A 21,904-nucleotide genomic window follows, 5' to 3' on the forward strand; every position below is an offset into this window, starting at 1 on the left:
CTGTCCAGGTCACTAGGCTCCGGATAGGAGATCAACTCATCCTTGAGCTGCTCCGACAGACCCTGGTAAAAGGCCGCTTGCAGAGACTCCTCATTCCACCCACTCTCCACAGCCAACGTCTTGAACTCGATCACGAAGTCGGCCACGCTGCGAGTTCCTTGGCGAAGCGAAAACAGGCGCCTAGCTGCGTCCCTCCCTCGGACGGAATGGTCGAAGAGCTTCCTCATCTCGGCCGTGAACCCCTGGTATGAAGCCATGCAGGGATCCTGTCGTTCCCAAACGGCTGAAGCCCACTCCAGCGCTCGACCACGCAGCAACTCAATCACAAAGGCTATCCTAGCCTTGTCTGTGGCATAAGAGTAGGGCTGTAGATCGAACACTAATCCACACTGCATAAGGAAGGAACGGCATCTTCCCAGCTCCCCCTCATATTTATCCGGCGTCGGAACCTTGGGCTCACGGAAGGACACAGCTCCAGAAGCGGCAGGCGAGATGGGTGAAACCGGTAGTGGATCCTCCACCGGAAACTGGCGTTGGTTCTGGACCTCCGTCAGACCGGTAGAAAGGTTCCGAACTGACAACGCGATCTCCTGTAGTACCGTGCTATGATGGCCCAACATCTTCTCCTGCTGGGTAATGGCATGGCGAACAGAGTCCAGGTCCGCTGGGTTCATTACTGGCCGGATCGTTCTGTCACGAGTTGCAAAGCCAGAACCCAGAAGCAGACCAGGACAAGGTAAGTTGAAACGAAGGTGAGTGTTTATTTACAATTCAAGAGTGATGCTGAATAATCCAGGGAACAGAGCGGGCGGCGTTGATTAGTTGTTGGGGGTGCAGTGGTTGATCCCATCATGGGTCGGCAGCCGCCAACCACCAGGCAGAGGTTGGATGAAGGTTCCGGACGGGTGACTGCAGATGGAACAAAACGGAGGTAAGTAAACAACAAGGTGCAAAAACAACAAAACTAACGCTAGGCTCTAAGACTGATACTCTGGTAAACCTACTGTTCATGGCTAACGATCCGGCAGGGAATGGATGTTAGGCCAGAGCCTAAGAAGGGTGATGATCAGGACCAGGTGTGCAGATTGCTGATGGGATGCAGGTGCGGAAATCAAGAGAGCTCCCCGGAGCGTTCCAGAACCCTCGGGAAACTGGAGATCACGAGCAGAAAAAACTAGTCCACAGACAGGACCCGACTCAGACTGCCGGGATCGTTACAAGATCTTGCAGTTGTGACTTTAAAAACAATTGTTTACCTCAACCCTTGTGCTCCTCTATGATGATTTATTCATGAATCGAGTGTCTTTAAAAATGATACGACAGATGCCTGGCTTTTATTTCAATAGGCGCATCAGTCTCTCCCTCTCTTGTACTGATGCTGGGATGCTGGGATGTCCTTTCAAAGAGCTGCTATGGTGAAAATGAAGCTCTCTCTCACACAGTGGCATTGTTTGATAAAGCATTATACTTTTTTTTGATATTTTGCCAGACATTATTTGCCATTGCACACTGTGTGATGAGGTAGCCTGGCCTTATCACCATTTTAAAAGGTCTTTAAAATGTATTTCATAAAGTTAATATAATCTAAAATGCTTAAAAGTACGACTCCGATTGTTAAGAAGATAAATTGCATAAATGGGCGGGGTTTATAACTTTGTGGCTGTGGTAACTAGTGACGACCTGCCTTCTTGCCTTTGGGACAACGACTCCCATTGTTAGGGTGGAGACATGAGCATCTCGTCATTATATACACATCTCTGGCTATATCATTTTTTTGTATTGTTTGCTACCAATGATTTGAAGTCGCTGTTTTGAAGGCACTGTGCCTCCATCTTGGCACTTCCTCACAATTGTAAAAAATATTTTGGAAGCTTCTAGAAATGCATATATTAATGTCTACATTTGTTTCTGCCACGTTTGTTCTATTACAGACACCTTAATGCATACTTGAAATTATATAATGTGAGCTAAACATAAACATTAAAATATATATATATATAAAAACATTTTCCTTAAAGTATAATTTTTTGAAAGTTCTAATGTTACTGCCCCCACTACAACAAAAAAACTACTTAAATACATGTAATGTTTCCTTTGAAACATTTAATTGAAAGACTGTAGAATTCTAATGGAGGACTGCTTCTTCTGGGGAGTTCCAATATGGCCGACTGGTGGCTTCTAAGCCTCTCATTGACCAATACATAGCATCTGTATTCCAGGGTTTACAGTATATACATTATTATTTGCTACCAAGTTGATTACACAGGTGTGGTGAGTTAGAATTAGTGCGCTGCTCAGCCATGCTTTCAGTGTCCCTAAGTAGTAGCTCTAATCATGTTCTATTTGATGCAGCTCTATGTCTTTTAAACTAAAGCGTACTTGACTAAATATGGTAATTTAAATAATGAATGCAATTAACTTAAATCATGTTTTTATAGTATTGCCTGGTCTAATTAACAAAGTAAAGTTCAGCTGTACATTCTCATTGGTTAATAGCTGTGTGTGGGCTTTAGGAGCAAAGGTAGAAATTATGTTATTTTCTCTAAGCTCAGGGTTTCTCTAAGCTCTAAGCTCAGGGTTGAACAACATTTTACAACTGGCTCCATGTTGATTTTAGCTGTCCTGGTTGACACATTAGTCCTGGTAAAGGGCAGAGTTACAGTAGGCTCTGTTTAGAACTGGAAAAGGGGTAATCCCTAGTTATGCTGTTAAGCACTTAGGCCTAGTCTTCGCTGCAGTAGGAACCCTATTGAGTGGAAGCTATTAAAAATATTGCCTGGTCAGAACATTATTATTGTTCCAGCTGGCTAGAAGGCATTATTAGGTACAGTTGAAGTTGGAAGTTTACATGCACCTTAGCCGAATACATTTAAACTCAGTTTTTCACATTTCCTGACATTTAATCCTAGTAAAAAATTCCCTGTTTTAGGTCAGTTAGGATCACCACTTTATTTTAAGAATGTGAAATGTCAGAATAATAGTAGAGAGAATGATTTATTTCAGCTTTTATTTCTTTCATTACATTCCCAGTGGGTCAGAAGTTTACATACACCCAATTAGTATTTGGTAACATTGCCATGAAATTGTTTAACTTGGGTCAAACGTTTCAGGTAGCCTTCCACAAGCTTCCCACAATAAGTTGGGTGAATTTTGGCCCATTCCTCCTGACAGAGCTGGTGTAACTGAGTCAGGTTTGTAGGCCTCCTTGCTCGCACACGCTTTTTCAGTTCTGCCCACACATTTTCTATAGGATTGAGGTCAGGGCTTTGTGATGGCCACTCCAATACCTTGACTTTGTTGTCCTTAAGCCATTTTGCCACAACTTTGGAAGTATGCTTGGGGTCATTGTCCATTTGGAAAACCCATTTGCGACCAAGCTTTAACTTCCTCACTGATGTCTTGAGATGTTGCCTCAATATATCCACATAATTTTCCTTCCTCATGATACCATCTATTTTGTGAAGTGCACCTGTCCCTCCTGCAGCTAAGCACCCCCACAGCATGATGCTGCCACCCCCGTGCTTCACGGTTGGGATGATGTTCTTCGGCTTGAAAGCAACCCCCTTTTTCCTCCAAACATAACAATGGTCATTATGGCCAAACAGTTCTATTTTTGTTTCATCAGACCAGAGGACATTTCTTCAAAAAGTACGATCTTTGTCCCCATGTGCAGTTGCAAACCGTAGTCTGGCTTTTTTATGGTGGTTTTGGAGCAGTGGCTTCTTCCTTGCTGAGCGGCCTTTCAGGTTATGTCGATATAGGACTCGTTTTACTGTGGATATAGATACTTTTGTACCTGTTTCCTCCAGCATCTTCACAAGGTCCTTTGCTGTTATTCTGGGATTGATTTGCACTTTTCGCACAAAAGTACGTTAATCTCTAGGAGACAGAACACGTCTCCTCCCTGAGCGGTATGATGGCTGCGTGGTCCCATGGTGTTTATGCTTGTGTACTATTGTTTGTACAGATGAACGTGGTACCTTCAGGCATTTGGAAATTGCTCCCAAGGATGAACCAGACTTGAGGAGGTCTACAGTTTTTTTCTGAGGTCTTGGCTGATTTCTTTAGATTTTCCCATGATGTCAAGCAAAGAGTCACTGAGTTTGAAGGTAGGCCTGGAAATACATCCACAGGTACACCTCCAATTGACTCAAATGTGTCAAGACTTCCGCCGAGGCTGCCTCCCCTCCTTGTTCGGGCAGGTTTCGGCATTCGTCGTCACCGGCTTACTAGCTGCTGCCGATCCATTTATCATCACTCCACTTGTCTTGTCTAATTAATCACACACACCTGGTCCTTATCCCCAAAGTGTTCCCTCTACTTCCTTGTCTGTGTGGGTGATTGTTTGTTGTGAGCTGTGTGTAGCTCGGTTGAGCTACCCTTACCTTGTTGTTGCCAGGGTAGTATTTTCCCCTGTGCTTGAGTGTTGTTGTCGCATGCTTGCGCAACTGTTTATCGACGGAATAAACTCTTTGGATGCGTATTACTCTCCTGCGCCTGACTCCTTCTATCACACGCATCACAGAATCACCCACCCGCTATGGAGTCAGCGGGAGAAGAGCGCATGCCTGGAGTCATGGCACGGGTCCAGGAGCACTCCACGATGCTGGCCAGCTTGGGGGAAGCGATGGATCGGGTTCTTCAGGTCGTCCAACGCCTGGAGAGGACCAGACCCGATCTGTCGAGACCAGCTGGCCAACCGGAAACAGCCACCTACACCCCAACACCAGGAGGGATCCAGATATCCCGACCATGGGCATTTGAGGAGACAGTGGCGCTGTGCCAGGGATTCCTCCTCCAATTGGAGCTTTACTTCGCCAGCATTAGGCCGGCACCATCGGAGCGGGAGAAGGTGTCTGTCCTCGTTTCCTGCCTCTGTGCGAAAGCCCTGGAGTGGGCCAACGCGGTGTGGAACGAGGGAGGAGCCGCGTTGGAGGACTACAGGCAGTTCGCTCGCCTCTTCGGCGGTATTTGACCACCCGCCCGAGGGTCGAAAGGTGGGTGAGCGACTGGTCCACCTGAGGCAGGGGACGAGGACCGCGCAGGACTTCGCGTTGGAGTTCCAGACGCTGGCAGCGGGGTCCGGGTGGAACGAGCGGTGCCCTGATCGACCATTTCCGGTGCCATCTGCGGGAGGACGTCCGACGGGAGCTAGCCTGCCGGGACACCATGTTGTCCTTCGATAAACTGGTGGACATGACCATTCGGTTGGACAACCTGCTGGCAGCCAGAGGACGTCCTGGTAGGGGTCTGCCCGTTTCCACCCCGGAAGACTCGGACCTCGAGCCGATGGAGCTGGGTGGAGCCGCCGGCCGAGAGAGCGGAGGAGGACAGCGACAGTGCCACTCTGGTGGCACGATGGGACATTTCACCACACGTCGTAGTCAACGTTCTTTTGGTCCTGGAGGCGGCAGGCAGGGCACTCTCGCATCACCCCAGGTATCGAACACCCACACTCGTTCAGAGCCCTCTGCTGCGCACTGTAAAATACTCGTCTCCTTTCCTGAGCACATGGATGTTCCCCAGTGTAAGGCACTAGTCAATTCAGGCGCAGCTGAGAACTTTATGGGCATTCGCAGACCGTATAGGCATTCCATTGATTCCCCTATCCATTCCACGCCCCATCAGAGCACTTGATAGTTGACCATTAGGGTCCGGGTTGGTTAAGGAAGTTACTGCACCAGTCACCATGATTACCCAGGAGAATCATTGTGAGCAGGTGACTTTTTCCATTATTGAGTCTCCTGCTTTCCCTGTGGTATTAGGTATCCCTTGGCTAGCGCTCCACAACCCCACCTTTTCATGGCAGCAGAGGGTTCTCACGGGGTGGTCGCGAGAGTGTCAGGGTAGGTGTCTAGGTGTTTCCGTTGGTGCAACCACGGTGGAAAGTCCAGACAGTACCTCCACTGTGCGCATTCCCCCTGAATACCTAGATCTGGCGCAAGTGTTCTCTAAAACGCAGGCTACTAAATTACCACCTCATCGGGCGGGGGATTGCGCGATAAACCTCCGGGTAGACGCTGTACCTCCCAGGAGTCATATATACCCCCTGTCACAGGCTGAAACGGTGGCTATGGAAACATATGTCACCGAGTCCCTGTGCCAGGGGTATATACGTCCCTCCACTTCACCTGCCTCCTCGAGTTTCTTCTTTGTGAAGAAGAAGGACAGAGGTCTGCGCCCGTCCATTGATTATCGACCACTGAACAGGAAGACGATAAGATTTAGTTATCCTCTCCTCCTCATTCCTTCAGTGATTGAATCAATTCATGGGGCGCGCTTCTTCACCAAATTAGATCTCAGGAGTGCGTACAACCTGGTGCATATCCGAGAGGGAGATGAGTGGAAGACAGCATTTAGCACAACCACGGGGCATTATGAATACCTGGTGATGCCCTATGGTTTGATGAATGCTCCCTCAGTTTTCCAGTCCTTTGTGAACGAGGTGTTTCGGGACATGCTTGGTCGTGGTGTAGTGGTCTACATCGATGACATCCTAGTGTATTCCACTATGCGCGCCGAGTATGTGTCCCTGGTTCGCAAGGTGCTGGCCCGACTGTTGGAAAATGACCTTTATGCTAAGGCAGGGAAGTGTATGTTTTTCCAGAAGTCCGTCTCCTTCCTTGGATATCGCATTTCCACCTCAGGTGTGGAGATGGAGGGAGATCGCATTTCAGCCGTGCGTAATTGGCCGACTCCAACCACGGTTAAGGAGGTGCAGTGCTTCCTTGGCTTTGCCAACTATTATCAGAGGTTTATCCAGGGCTTTGGCAAGGTCGCAGCTCCCATTACCTCCCTGTTGAAGGGTGGGCCGTCCTGGCTCCGCTGGTCTGCTGAGGCTGACCTGGCCTTTAGTAAACTGTGGGGTCTGTTCACCTCAGCCCCAGTACTGGCCCACCCCGATTCATCACTAGCGTTCGTAGTGGAGGTGGATGCGTCCGAGGTTGGGATAGGAGCTGTCCTGTCTCAACGCTCGGGTATGCCACCCAAGCTCCGCCCCTGTGCGTTCTTTTCGAAGAAGCTCAGCCCGGTGGAGCAGAACTACGGCGTTGGTGATCGGGAGCTGTTGGCTTGAGGGGGCAAAACACCCTTTCCTCATCTGGATGGACCACCGTAACCTGGAGTACATCCAGCCCTATTCTTCACCCGGTTTGATTTCACTCTATCATACATCCCAGGTACGAAGAACGTGAAGGCAGACGCGCTGTCCAGGCTGTATGACACAGAGGAGAGGCCCAGAGACAACACTCCCATACTGCCGGCCTCCTGCATTGTAGTGCCGGTAGTATGGGCGATGGACGCGGATATAGAGCAGGCATTAAACACAGATCCCTCTCCACCTCAGTGTCCAGATGGGCTGCAGTACGTGCCTGCTCTTATCCGTGATCGTCTGATCTACTGCACACACACGTCACCCTCCTCTGGTCACACAGGTATCGGCCGTACAGTGCGCTGCCTGAGCGGAAAGTACTGGTGGCCTACCTTGGCTAAGGACGTGAAGGTGTACGTCCACTAACTTAACGCCTTTCCAGTGTGTTCTAGGTTACCAACCGGTTCTGGCACCGTGGCACCAGAGCCAGACCGAGGCTCCTGCGGTGGATGACTGGTTTCGGCGCGCGGAGGAGACGTGGGATGCTGCCCACGTTCACCTCCAATGTGCCGTGTGTCGTCAGAAGGCCAACGCTGACCGCCACCGCAGTGAGGCCCCCGTCTTTGTACCGGGGGATCAGGTCTGGCTCTCGACCCGGAATCTGCCCCTCCGCCTGCCCTGCCGGAAGCTGAGCCCGCGGTTTGTGGGGCCATTTAAAGTCCTGAGAGTCAACGAGGTCACATATAGGTTATTACTTCCTCCTGATTACCATATTAACCCCTCGTTTCATGTGTCTCTCCTCAGGCCGGTGGTAGCTGGTCCGCTCCAGGAGGTCCCTCCACCTCCTCTGGACATCGAGGGGGCCCCGGCGTACTCGGTCCGTTCCATCCTGGATTCGAGGCGTCGGGTGGGGGGCCTTCAGTACCTCGTGGAGTGGGAGGGGTACGGTCCGGAGGAACGGTGCTGGGTCCCGGTGAGGGATATCCTCGATCCCTCCATGTTACGGGATTTCCACCGTCGCCATCCTGCCCTGCTCCGCGTCCTCCTGGCCGTCCCCGAGGCCGGGGTCGGCACGCTGCTGGAGCCGCGCGTCAAGGGAGGGGGTACTGTCATGACTTCCGCCGAGGCTGCCTCCCTCCTTGTTCGGGCAGGTTTCGGCGTTCGTCGTCACCGGCTTACTAGCTGCTGCCGATCCATTTATCATCACTCCACTTGTCTTGTCTAATTAATCACACACACCTGGTCCTTATCCCCAATTAGTCATTGTATAAGTGTTCCCTCTGCTTCCTTGTCTGTGTGGGTGATTGTTTGTTGTGAGTTGTGTGTAGCTCGATTGAGCTACCCTTACCTTGTTGTTGCCAGGGTAGTATTTTCCCCTGTGCCTGAGTGTTGTTGTCGCATGCTTGCGCAACTGTTTATCGACGGAATAAACTCTTTGGATGCGTATTACTCTCCTGCGCCTGACTCCTATCACACTCATCACAAAATTATGTCAATTAGGCTATCAGAAGCTTCTAAAGCCATGACATCATTTTCTGGAATTTTCCAAGCTGTTTAAAGGCACAGTCAACTTAATGTATGTAAACTTCTGACCCACTGGAATTGTGATGCAGTGAATTATAAGTGAAATAATCTGTCTGTAAATAATTGTTGGAAAAATGACTTGTGTAATGCACAAAGTAGATGTCCTAACCGACATGCCAAAACTATGCGCCTGAGTGGCGCAGTGGTCTAAGGCACTGCATCGCAGTGCTAACTGTGCCACTAGAGATCCTGGTTCGAATCCAGGCTCTGTCGCAGCCGGCCGTGACCGGGAGACTCATGGGCGGCGCACAATTGGCCCAGCGTCGTCCAGGGTAGGGGAGGCAATGGCCGGCAGGGATGTAGCTCAGTTGATAGAGCATGGTGTTTGCAACGCCAGGGTTGTGGGTTCGATTCCCACGGGGGGCCAGTATAAAAAAATATGTATTCACTAACTGTAAGTCGCTCTGGATAAGAGCGTCTGCTAAATGACTAAAATGTAAATGTATAGTTTGACTCCAACCTAAGTGCATGTAAACTTCCAACTTCAACTGTAGGTGATGTTGTCTAGTTGCAGTGACTTCGTCTGAATTTAGAAATTGCCCCGTTATTAAATAAAATACATGTTTTGCTCCATGATGTAATCCAACAATATGTACGCCGCCATCTTGTCTATTTCCAATCTTTTCTCATTGATAGCAACGGGTGGGTGTACACCCCAAAGTGCCGCATGTAATGATGACACTCGCCTGTCTTGAACAATGCGAGAAGATTTGAAATAGATAAGATGGTGGCGTACACATTGTTGGTTTACTTCATGGAGCAAAATAAATAATTGTATTTTGTAAATTCAAACGAACCCCTTGAAACTAGCCATGGAAGTTTAGAAGACATGTTGTCTTCCAAGTTGGGAATTGAGGAAGTATCGCCAATTAAAGGTTGGTTGAAAATTCTCTGTGCTACACTTAACAGTATGCACCTAATAAGGCCTATCAGCCAGCTGGAACAGATTAATGATGATCTGACTAGGCAATATTTTGAATAGCTAATTGAGGGGCTGAGCTTTAGACTCGCCATCATCTTTCATTTTTGTGAGTTTCTTGTATCCTGAATGTTGCTGCTATGGACAACTGTTTTTCAAGCAAAGCCATGTTTCCTGAAAATCCCAAATTTGCAATATATCATATACTATTTTCTCTACAACCACGGGTCCTCCTCATTCCCACCTATCACCTCCATTGGCAACTCTGGGTCCGCTATTCTACACACTGTGACAGTGTTTCAGTGCCATGTTAGAGCTGAAAGAGTCACATCTTTATTTTTGATGACCACTGGCTGTTCTTAAACCAGCAGATCAATGGATCATGATCCAAGAGCTTCAACCCGCATATGAATGGAGTGAGGATATCCAACGCCGAGGTCATAGATAATCTGATAGGAAGACCCTGCACACAACAGATCCTTGAAATACCAGGGCCTTGAAGTTTATTTACAACAAATGAAGATTGTGCAGGAGTCCATATTTACATTGAGGCGATCGAAAACTAGTCTTTAAAAAGCCTTTAAATAAAATAAAAAAATGTATTGACTAAAACCAAAACTGAGCTAATATGCCAAGTTGGTCCATACACACACCACCTCCTATTATGATGTACCAAACGTGTTCAATGGAGGATTTTATGCAGCAGGGTAGCAATGTCGTGATTCGTCAGGTTGAATATGCATCCTCTACTGCATGCACCTCTATGCAAATAGGTATATTTGTAATTGACCTCACATCTGATCAGAGTCACCAGACTGAGAGTATAATTATTAGTGTATCCGAGATAATGATGTCTTTAAGTTTCTACCCCCTCGCCACCCTGACAACTTTGACCCGGGGAAGAGTTTGCAAATGATATAATTGTGAAAAATTTAATTAAGCACTAATATGAGGTGCGGGCCAGAATTTAATTGCAACACGGTCGCTGTTCTTGTACTGCCAGTCTGAGAAAAACGTTTAATAAGAGATGTGTCTTGCTTCTCACGAACTATTAGCAGTTATCCCCTGTTGTGATGCGTTGCTGAATAATTGCACAGAGAAGCAAGTCGAATATTATTGTTGCCGTCACTACATTCTCACCTTTAGTCCCTCTTTGACCACCCATGTGAGAAACAATCACAAAATTATCCCTCAATGTTTTGACTGTGTAATTTCACATTAACTCAATTAATAGAACAAGTGGATGTATCAATATTAATGTCTAAGGGAGGAATGATGCTGACTATGCCACCTGTTTACCCTGCAAGGTTGTCAACATGTAACGTTCAGGTTTAATGCATCATGTCTTGTAATTAAGAGATGAAAAATGCTAGTAGCCTGTAGAGAGATCTCATGATTTGTTTTGCATCGCAGCACCCAGCTCCACGGCTCTGTGACTGTAAACTATCTAGCCCAGACCCAGAGTCAGGCTGTTACCAATACACATGGATCCACTCACTTGGGGTTTCCTTGGGTTTCATGAAGGGGCAGTAGTACTGGGTCTCCTGGGGATCTTCATGGCCATGCTCCTCCAAATGTATTCACTCAGAGAGTTTGTGGTTGGGAAATGTCAATGTGTTGGTAATGTGTTTATTCCCAAAAGTGGACATAGCTCTGTACATATTAAATGCATTTTAGCTTTAGTTTACTACCAAATCATCTGAAAAACTAACATGCTAGATACACATACTGCAGTGCATACATGATGGAAGAAACCGTGTTCCTCAAAGGAAAATAACAAAGTGTTCTATTTCTAGTAGGGATATAACATAAACATTTTCAATCATGGAAATGGCTTGTACACACTTGCCATATTAACATGGCCCAAAACACACACAGTAGAAAAACAAATCACCTGAAAACAGCTGACCATTACATTTCACACCGCAAACGCCTTCACACCCTCACATGAACCTAAATAAATAACACATTTGTTTACGCAGACTTAAATTGTTGGCCAGGACAGTGGTGTATATATGACATGCTGAGTGATTGAGTTCACTATACATATTTATGATTAAATAGTCGCCCTATCGGCATGGACGATTTATCGGCGGGAATCGTGGTTTTGGCTAAGATGGCGGCTCGGCAATCTATGGCTTTATAAAAGGGCTTTAGTGAGTGAAACAGTCAATCAATCATTATGTTTGGCTGATATATCATCAGATTGGATGCATTTTCAAGAGATCATGTTCCTCTAGCTGGCTGTAGTGTTTATTGGACAAAGGTGACTGATATTGCGCTAGCATTCATTAGCCCAGGACAATGAGATTATATTTAATCAAATTGGTTGGAAGGGCAAGATGCCAAACCTGTGTCAGTGCGTATTTCACTGTGGCAGTCTAAATAGGGTTGTGTCGGATCGAGGTTGTTGTTTTGTTTTGTAACGCGGGGGTTGAGAAGGAGCTAAGGAAGCAAAGGATGATGGGTAATGAGGAGGTAGAAAATGCAGCTTTCTGTGTGTCTGACACCTTGACAAAACACAGGTGTCGACAGACTTGAATTTGAGAGAACTTGGAATAGAGCAAAAGCTGTACACTTGGTTTAAAGCTGTTATTTTAGTATTCTTAGAATCTGCAGTGTGCTTAATGGTGCTACAACCTACATGTTGCAACAACTAGCCCTGTGTAGCTCAGTTGGTAGAGCATGGTGCTTGCAATGCCAGGGTTGTGGGTTTGTTTCCCGTGGGGGGCCAGTATGAAAATGTATGCACTCACTAACTGTAAGTCGCTCTGGATAAGAGTGTCTGCTAAATGACTAAAATGTAAACTAGCGGAGGTTTGAGTTGATCAACTGTGTTTAAGACCTGAAGGATCTGCATCACAGAAAAGGCAGTTATACTTTATTGCAAGTTATGACATAATAGTGTTTCCAAGTCAATCACTATATGCCATTGAGTACCTAAAACGTCATACTTTTAGACATTCAGATGATAATGGATACAGTGAGGGAAAAAAGTAATTGATCCCCTGCTGATTTTGGACGTTTGCCCACTGACAAAGACATGATCAGTCTATAATTTTAATGGTATGTTTATTTGAACAGTGAGAGACAGAATAACAACAAAAAAATCCAGAAAAATGCATGTCAAAAATGTTATCAATTGATTTGCATTTTAATGAGGGAAATAAGTATTTGACCCCTCTGCAGAACATGACTTAGTACTTGGTGGCAAAACCCTTGTTGGCAATCACAGAGGTCAGACGTTTCTTGTAGTTGGCCACCAGGTTTGCTCAGGAGGGATTTTGTCCCACTCCTCTTTGCAGATCTTCTCCAAGTCATTAAGGTTTCGAGGCTGACATTTGGCAACTTGAACCTTCAGCTCCCTCCACATATTTTCTATGGGGTTAAGGTCTGGAGACTGGCTAGGCCACTCCAGGACCTTAATGTGCTTCTTCTTAAGCCACTCCTTTGTTGCCTTGGCCGTGTGTTTTGGGTCATTGTCATGCTGGAATACCCATCCACGACCCATTTTCAATGCCCTGGCTGAGGGAAGGAGGTTCTCACCCAAGATTTGACGGTTCATGGCCCCGTCCATCGTCCCTTTGATGGGGTGAAGTTGTCCTGTCCCCTAAGCAGAAAAACACCCCCAAAGCATAATGTTTCCACCTCCATGTTTGACAGTGGGGATGGTGTTCTTGGGGTCATAGGCAGCATTCCTCCTCCTCCAAACACAGCGAGTTGAGTTGATGGCAAAGAGCTCGATTTTGGTCTCATCTGACCACAACACTTTCAATACTTTCACCCAGTTCTCCTCTGAATCATTCAGATGTTCATTGGCAAACTTCAGCATGTATATGTGCTTTCTTGAGCAGGGTGACCTTGTGGGTGCTGCAGGATTTCAGTCCTTCACGGCGTAGTGTCTTACCAATTGTTTTCTTGGTGACTATGGTCCCAGCTGCCTTGAGATCATTGACAAGATCCTCCCGCGTAGTTCTGGGCTGATTCCGCACCGTTCTCATGATCATTGCAACTCCACGAGGTGAGATCTTGCATGAGGCCCCAGGCCGAGGGAGATTGACAGTTCTTTTGTGTTTCTTCCATTTGCAAATAATCGCACCAACTGTTGTCACCTTCTCACCAAGCTGCTTGGCGATGGTCTTGTAGCCCATTCCAGCCTTGTGTAGGTCTACAATCTTGTCCCTGACATCCTTGGAGAGCTCTTTGGTCTTGGCCGTTTGGAATCTAATTGATTGATTGCTTCTGTGGACAGGTGTCTTTTATACAGGTAACAAACTGAGATTAGGAGCACTCCCTTTAAGAGTGTGCTCCTAATCTCAGCTCGTTACCTGTATAAAAGACACCTGGGAGCCAGAAACCTTTCTGATTGAGAGGGGGTCAAATACTTATTTCCCTCATTAAAATGCAAATCAATTTATAACATTTTTGACATGGGTTTTTTCTGGATTTTTTTTTTGCTGTTCTGTCTCTCACTGTTCAAATAAACCTACCATTAAAATTATAGACTGATCATGTCTTTGTCAGTGGGCAAACAAACAAAATCAGCAGGGGATCAAATACTTTTTTCCCTCACTGTACGATCTACATTTAAAGGGCAAATGGGGAAACGTAATATTTGTTTTGAACAATCATCATTCTGCAAAACTTGGAAAAATAACCGTCATGTAGCAGCCAAAATTAAACCTTAGGTAAAAACAATGTAAAACAGCAGGCCTGTCACAGAAACGACTGTGTTTATATATCTTCAAGAAATATGATTGCTTGCTTGTTGACTACCAGTATTGATGTGCACGGCATGGCAACACCTCGGTATACAGACATTAATATTTTGCAGGGTTGCCATGAAATATGAGCCATTATGCACAATTTATATCTCTTATTCATCCATTGCAGTATTCAAATATATTTGAGAATACAGCTGGGGAACTGGCTTTTTAAATGGGAATGAGATGGATGGTTATTCATAACACATACACACCCTCGGATCGTATATTGCATGGAAAATGGCTCATCATAAAGACTTTGGAATGAGACATACATCACTGTAGGGTCATTGTTTAAATGGATTATGTCACCGATAATATTTCAGGTGTCTTATTATCATAAAAAGCCAAATTAATTAAAGCCTGCAAATGTGCCATTGACACTCGGGCAGTGAAATACTGACTAATGAAGCAGGGGAAAAGGTGACGGGAGTTGACAAAGTTTGTTCATATTTTTAGGTAGTTATAGAAAGGTAATTAAAGATTTCTTTAAGAAAAAAAGATACTCTGGAATTGGGGACGGCTCAGTTTAAAAACAAACACTGCATTTGACATTAGGGGGTTTGGGAAATTGCCAAGGCACTGGTAGTATGCGGCCATCAAATGTTTAACAAGCAATCTGCATATAAATGCTGTGAAGGCTACACCCATGAGGCAGTGATTATGTGAGGCCAATTGCTACCCTGGGCTTAGTGACTAGATCTGAGGGAAAAGCAAATCACCGTAGTTGCAGTGAGTTGACTAGAATAGATTTTCGGTGGAAGAAAACAACAGTTAAAATCACCAGACAGCATTAAAAGGTCATTGCCTAATTACATATCTGTGTTGAAGTATAATGTCATCACACTTATTCTCCTGGCCAAACCCCATTACTGTATTTAAAGACATAATTGTGAATTATAATGAATTTACTTATTTGGTTGTGAGTTGTTAGTTGCATTGAATGAAAGGAAAAAGGAATGAAAGGAAAAAGTTTGCTAGGGGAACCAAATCCAAGACCTACAGTACTTCCCCTCTGCTGCAGTGGTCATGTACATGTTTAGCCTGTACTGTAACTTCATTAAAATACCAGATTCCAATTCCATCCTCTTCCCAGTTGTCGCAGACAGAAAGTGATTCATATTTCAGTGATTAATATGTATTTATAAGGACCTCATCAACCACCAGCATTATAAAGACCGACCTCATAAGCCACCATCATTATGAGGACCTCAGCATGACTCAAAAAGCACAATAACCCCCACTGGGTTAGATATGAACAGTTTTATGACCAATAATGCTTCATGAGCTCATTACAAATAAATATTGCTTGAATCAACCCGTAGTTAATGCATGCCTGGCTTGGTTTGATAGCTGTTGTGATTACACAATATAGCCATTACCTTATATCATAAAACGTTGCATCATTACTCTCGTTGTTAATAACCTATATATCTGCACTAACACAATATGAAACATCGTTTTAATTTACTCCTAGCTCGACTCCTAACTGCTTTTTAACTTACTGCACAAGGTTGTATTACAGTGAAGAGCAGTGTGTTGGTGGAAAACATGAAAGATTACATTAAGATTGCAGTTAATCATCTCATATCAGTCCAGAACCCCCCAGGTGTTAAACACCAAACTATTTTCAATATTTTCTCTCCTAATGACTGTGCTTCCTCTTTGGCCAGCAGAAAGAAAACAATAAACTCTTAGACTTTTAATGAATATGTTATAATGAGATAAAAACAACATATTTGTAGTGTATCTATGGTAAATGATCTTGGACATGAATAACCCTTAGGAAACGTATATAGTAACCCATATTTTTGCAATGTAAAATATGCATATACAGTGGGGGAAAAAAGTATTTAGTCAGCCACCAATTGTGCATGTTCTCCCACTTAAAAAGATGAGAGAGGCCTGTAATTTTCATCATAGGTACACGTCAACTATGACAGACAAATTGAGAAAAAAAAATCCAGAACATCACATTGTAGGATTTTTAATGAATTTATTTGCAAATTATGGTGGAAAATAAGTATTTGGTCACCTACAAACAAGCAAGATTTCTGGCTCTCACAGACCTGTAACTTCTTCTTTAAGAGGCTCCTCTGTCCTCCACTCGTTACCTGTATTAATGGCACCTGTTTGAACTTGTTATCAGTATAAAAGACACCTGTCCACAACCTCAAACAGTCACACTGCAAACTCCACTATGGCCAAGACCAAAGAGCTGTCAAAGGACACCAGAAACAAAATTGTAGACCTGCACCAGGCTGGGAAGACTGAATCTGCAATAGGTAAGCAGCTTGGTTTGAAGAAATCAACTGTGGGAGCAATTATTAGGAAATGGAAGACATACAAGACCACTGATAATCTCCCTCGATCTGGGGCTCCACGCAAGATCTCACCCCGTGGGGTCAAAATGATCACAAGAACGGTGAGCAAAAATCCCAGAACCACACGGGGGGACCTAGTGAATGACCTGCAGAGAGCTGGGACCAAAGTAACAAAGCCTACCATCAGTAACACACTACGCCGCCAGGGAATCAAATCCTGCAGTGCCAGACGTGTCCCCCTGCTTAAGCCAGTACATGTCCAGGCCTGTCTGAAGTTTGCTAGAGTGCATTTGGATGATCCAGAAGAGGATTGGGAGAATGTCATATGGTCAGATGAAACCAAAATAGAACTTTTTGGTAAAAACTCAACTCGTCGTGTTTGGAGGACAAAGAATGCTGAGTTGCATCCAAAGAACACCATACCTACTGTGAAGCATGGGGGTGGAAACATCATGCTTTGGGGCTGTTTTTCTGCAAAGGGACCAGGACGACTGATCCGTGTAAAGGAAAGAATGAATGGGGCCATGTATCGTGAGATTTTGAGTGAAAACCTCCTTCCATCAGCAAGGGCATTGAAGATGAAACGTGGCTGGGTCTTTCAGCATGACAATGATCCCAAACACACCGCCCGGGCAACGAAGGAGTGGCTTCGTAAGAAGCATTTCAAGGTCCTGGAGTGGCCTAGCCAGTCTCCAGATCTCAACCCCATAGAAAATCTTTGGAGGGAGTTGAAAGTCCGTGTTGCCCAGCGACAGCCCCAAAACATCACTGCTCTAGAGGAGATCTGCATGGAGGAATGGGCCAAAATACCAGCAACAGTGTGTGAAAACCTTGTGAAGACTTACAGAAAACGTTTGACCTGTGTCATTGCCAACAAAGGGTATATAACAAAGTATTGAGAAACTTTTGTTATTGACCAAATACTTATTTTCCACCATAATTTGCAAATAAATTCATAAAAAATCCTACAATGTGATTTTCTGGATTTTTTTTCCTCATTTTGTCTGTCATAGTTGACGTGTACCTATGATGAAAATTACAGGCCTCTCTCATCTTTTTAAGTGGGAGAACTTGCACAATTGGTGGCTGACTAAATACTTTTTTTCCCCACTGTATGTTTTTATTCCGACTTCTTATTCCATTCACTCTCTCCTCGTTCCATCTCTTCTCGAGTCCTACAGTACCCTGGCTGGGTTTAAGAAAGCCCCTAGAGTACCAATAAATAAATATTGAGAACAGAGGAATATCAAATGTGAGCACTATAAATGAATGACAAAGAAAAATCAGTTACCAAGATTTCTTTTTATCTACTTTCCTCGCTTTTTTGACTCGCACGTCTACTCTGGACCACCATGGATAGTTATGACACCATGCAACACATAATTTTCATCGCTAGGCATTTTAAATAATTCACCGCTACCTTTGCAATTTTCATGAGCTAGGTGATTACGTATAGAAATGGTACTGCGGGCGAAACAGGAAACATTTTCTCAGCAGCCAGCAGCAGCAGCCAGCTCAACATACAAACCTTTTTCAAAGCGTTATTCTAATTCGGCTGCAGTCTATTCAGCAATCAAAAAAAAAAGTCCCTCTCCGCTCTCCGACTCCATCTTTTAATGAGGGTCGCAACCTCTTGGCTGGTCACATGCAAAAGCAGAAAACAATTTCTATGGAGGGGCAGAGGGGGGTGCACTCATGCATAATGGCGGAATACATTTTCAGTCATTTTAAGCTACAGAACACTGAGGGGGCATAGTTAATATCTTCAATTGTGCAAATGGTAATCTCTTTAACCCATTTAGTGGTTGAGATTGAGACTCCAGGCACAGTGCTGTGTTAAGCACTATCTTAAAACAGACTTTAAATTACAAAGCATAGCATCACAGGTGTTGTTTCTGAACTGGTATCAACCTGTCACAACTATTCATGGATACCTAAAGTTAGCAAAATGTAATCAATGTTTGATGAGCTGGAATTTGCAGTTTTGTCAACAGTTTATATACATCTGTGTTACTACAGTAAGGCTACAGGACATGTCTTTGATGTGTAGTAAGCACTTAACATTTCACAACACAAAAAACAAGCCTTGATCTCAAGCACTCCAGTCAACAGAGTTGAATATACAGCCATTTAACTTTTATCTCTCAAGCCATGTGTGTGTGTGCTGGCAAAATGTGTGCCTGAGATGAACAGTGGTTACCATTTAGAAGAATTGTTAACCTTGCTCTGTGGGGCTAGGGTAGTCCTTAAATCTCCAGGCTCCTGACCATTTACATTTTTTGTCATTTAGCAGACGCTCTTATCCAGAGCGACTTACAGTTAGTGAGTGCATACATGTTTTCATACTGGTGCCCCGTGGGAATCGAACCCACAACCCTGGCATTGTAAGCGCCATGCTCTACCAACTGAGCTACACAGGATCATCGGTTTCTGTCTGCGGCTCCAGCGAGAGAAAGATAGATCCATTCAATAAATGTGGTCTTGAGAAATCTGCAGGAAATGATTTAGAGTGATAAATGGGGACATGGGGATTTTTGCGAGCCTGAGTTTCACTTGATATCCATTATATCATCGTTGGCAGCGATGAGCTTTTCACAAGCACAAGTGGAAGGAGGCTTAAGTATTCTTTGTAAAACTCTATATAGCTATTTGAAAGATACAGTGGGGAGAACAAGTATTTGATACACTGCCGATTTTGCAGGTTTTCCTACTTACAAAGCATGTAGAGGTCTGTAATTTTTTATCATAGGTACACTTCAACTGTGAGAGACGGAATCTAAAACAAAAATCCAGAAAATCACATTGTATGATTTTTAAGTAAATAATTTGCATTTTATTGCATGACATAAGTATTTGATCACCTATCAACCAGTAAGAATTCTGGCTCTCACAGACCTGTTAGTTTTTCTTTAAGAAGCCCTCCTGTTCTCCACTCATTACCTGTATTAACTGCACCTGTTTGAACTCGTTACCTGTATAAAAGACACCTGTCCACACACTCAATCAAACAGACTCCAACCTCTCCACAATGGCCAAGACCAGAGAGCTGTGTAAGGACATAGGGGATAAAATTGTAGACCTGCACAAGGCTGGGATGGGCTACAGGACAATAGGCAAGCAGCTCGGTGAGAAGGCAACAACAGTTGGCACAATTATTAGAAAATGGAAGAAGTTCAAGATGACGGTCAATCACCCTCGGTCTGGGGCTCCATGCAAGATCTCACCTCATGGGGCATCAATGATCATGAGGAAGGTGAGGGATCAGCCCAGAACTACACGGCAGGGCCTGGTCAATGACCTGAAGAGAGCTGGGACCACAGTCTCAAAGAAAACCATTAGTAACACACTACGCCGTCATGGATTAAAATCCTGCAGCGCACGCAAGGTCCCCCTGCTCAAGCCAGTGCATGTCCAGGCCCGTCTGAAGTTTGCCAATGACCATCTGGATGATCCAGAGGAGGAATGGGAGAAGGTCATGTGGTCTGATGAGACAAAAATAGAGCTTTTTGGTCTAAACTCTACTCGCCGTGTTTGGAGGATAAAGAAGGATGAGTACAACCGCAAGAACACCATCCCAACCGTGAAGCATGGAGGTGGAAACATCATTCTTTGGGGATGCTTTTCTGCAAAGGGGACAGGATGACTGCACTGTTTTGAGGGGAGGATGGATGGGGCCATGTATCGCGAGATCTTGGCCAACAACCTCCTTCCCTCAGTAAGAGCATTGAAGATGGGTCGTGGCTGGGTCTTCCAGCATGACAACGACCCGAAACACACAGCCAGGGCAACTAAGGAGTGGCTCCGTAAGAAGCATTTCAAGGTCCTGGAGTGGCCTAGACAGTCTCCAGACCTGAACCCAATAGAAAATCTTTGGAGGGAGCTGAAAGTCCGTATTGCCCAGCGACAGCCCCGAAACCTGAAGGATCTGGAGAAGGTCTGTATGGAGGAGTGGGCCAAAATCCCTGCTGCAGTGTGTGCAAACCTGGTCAAGACCTACAGGAAACGTATGATCTCTGTAATTGCAAACAAAGGTTTCTGTACCAAATATTAAGTTCTGCTTTTCTGATGTATCAAATACTTATGTCATGCAATAAAATGCAAATTAATTACTTAAAAATCATACAATGTGATTTTCTGGATTTTTGTTTTAAATTCCGTCTCTCACAGTTGAAGTGTACCTATGATAAAAATTACAGACCTCTACATGCTTTGTAAGTAGGAAAACCTGCAAAATCGGCAGTGTATCAAATACTTGTTCTCCCCACTGTACATACAAAAAGTGTATTTCTACAAGTTAAGGACCAGACTTTGTTGTCTTGAATGTTCATGGCTTCATGCATACAATGAACTAATAGCGTTAACCTCAGCACATGATAATTCCTCATTATTTGACACATATCAGAGATGTCATACCAGGTCACTGTGTCCAGACTCCAGGACTTCTTGTGGCTTCTTTCTCAATAGCTGTAAGTGCTGAGAAACTAGACCTTTATTCCACAAAATACATCTGAGAAATGTGAAAAGCTGCAGGACTCCATCTAGCTTTTAAGGTTTAAATTGACCTTTTTGTTGGAGAGAAGGGGTATAGAGAGTCCATCACACAGGCTTAGAATCAAGACAGGTCACTCTAACTCTCAGGAGATAGGAAGCTAGCAGCTCTGGGTTGTTAAATCAAAGCAAGAACACAAGACCAGTAACTGATATACTGGTACAAAGGCAGGGGAGCTGTTTGGAGGGACAATTTCAATGTAGTTGCTGTATGATAAATGTCATGTTCTTTATAAGTGGTCAAAAATATAATGTGTTAGGAAGTTATTTTCATCAAGGTATTTGTATCTGGTGAAAACATGCTTGAAGGCATGCTAAAAGGCAACAGGAATCGACGAAACACAATGTTCTCGTCTTTTATCGACCATTTCATTGTTGCTGAAGTCATACTCTTCTCTAGTGATACTTAATCCCCATTTGTGTAGGATATTATGTGAAGTAGAAGGAGTAAAAAAGAATGTGCTTTGACTGCTAATATTTCAGAGATGTTCTGTTTATTGACCATTTCATCGTTTCGAAAGTAATTATCTTCTTCAGAAATACCTAATTTGTTATTGCATTTTACATGGTTCACAAAAGTGAATCTCAAGAAGTAGAAAAATGTTTGTCTTTTAACAGTGCTAATATTTCAGCGATGTGCTGTGAAAACATTATGTCCGGCCCAGGCTGCAGACTT

This window comes from Coregonus clupeaformis, chromosome 10 (genome assembly GCF_020615455.1).
Source record: "Coregonus clupeaformis isolate EN_2021a chromosome 10, ASM2061545v1, whole genome shotgun sequence".
Lineage (NCBI taxonomy): Eukaryota > Metazoa > Chordata > Actinopteri > Salmoniformes > Salmonidae > Coregonus > Coregonus clupeaformis.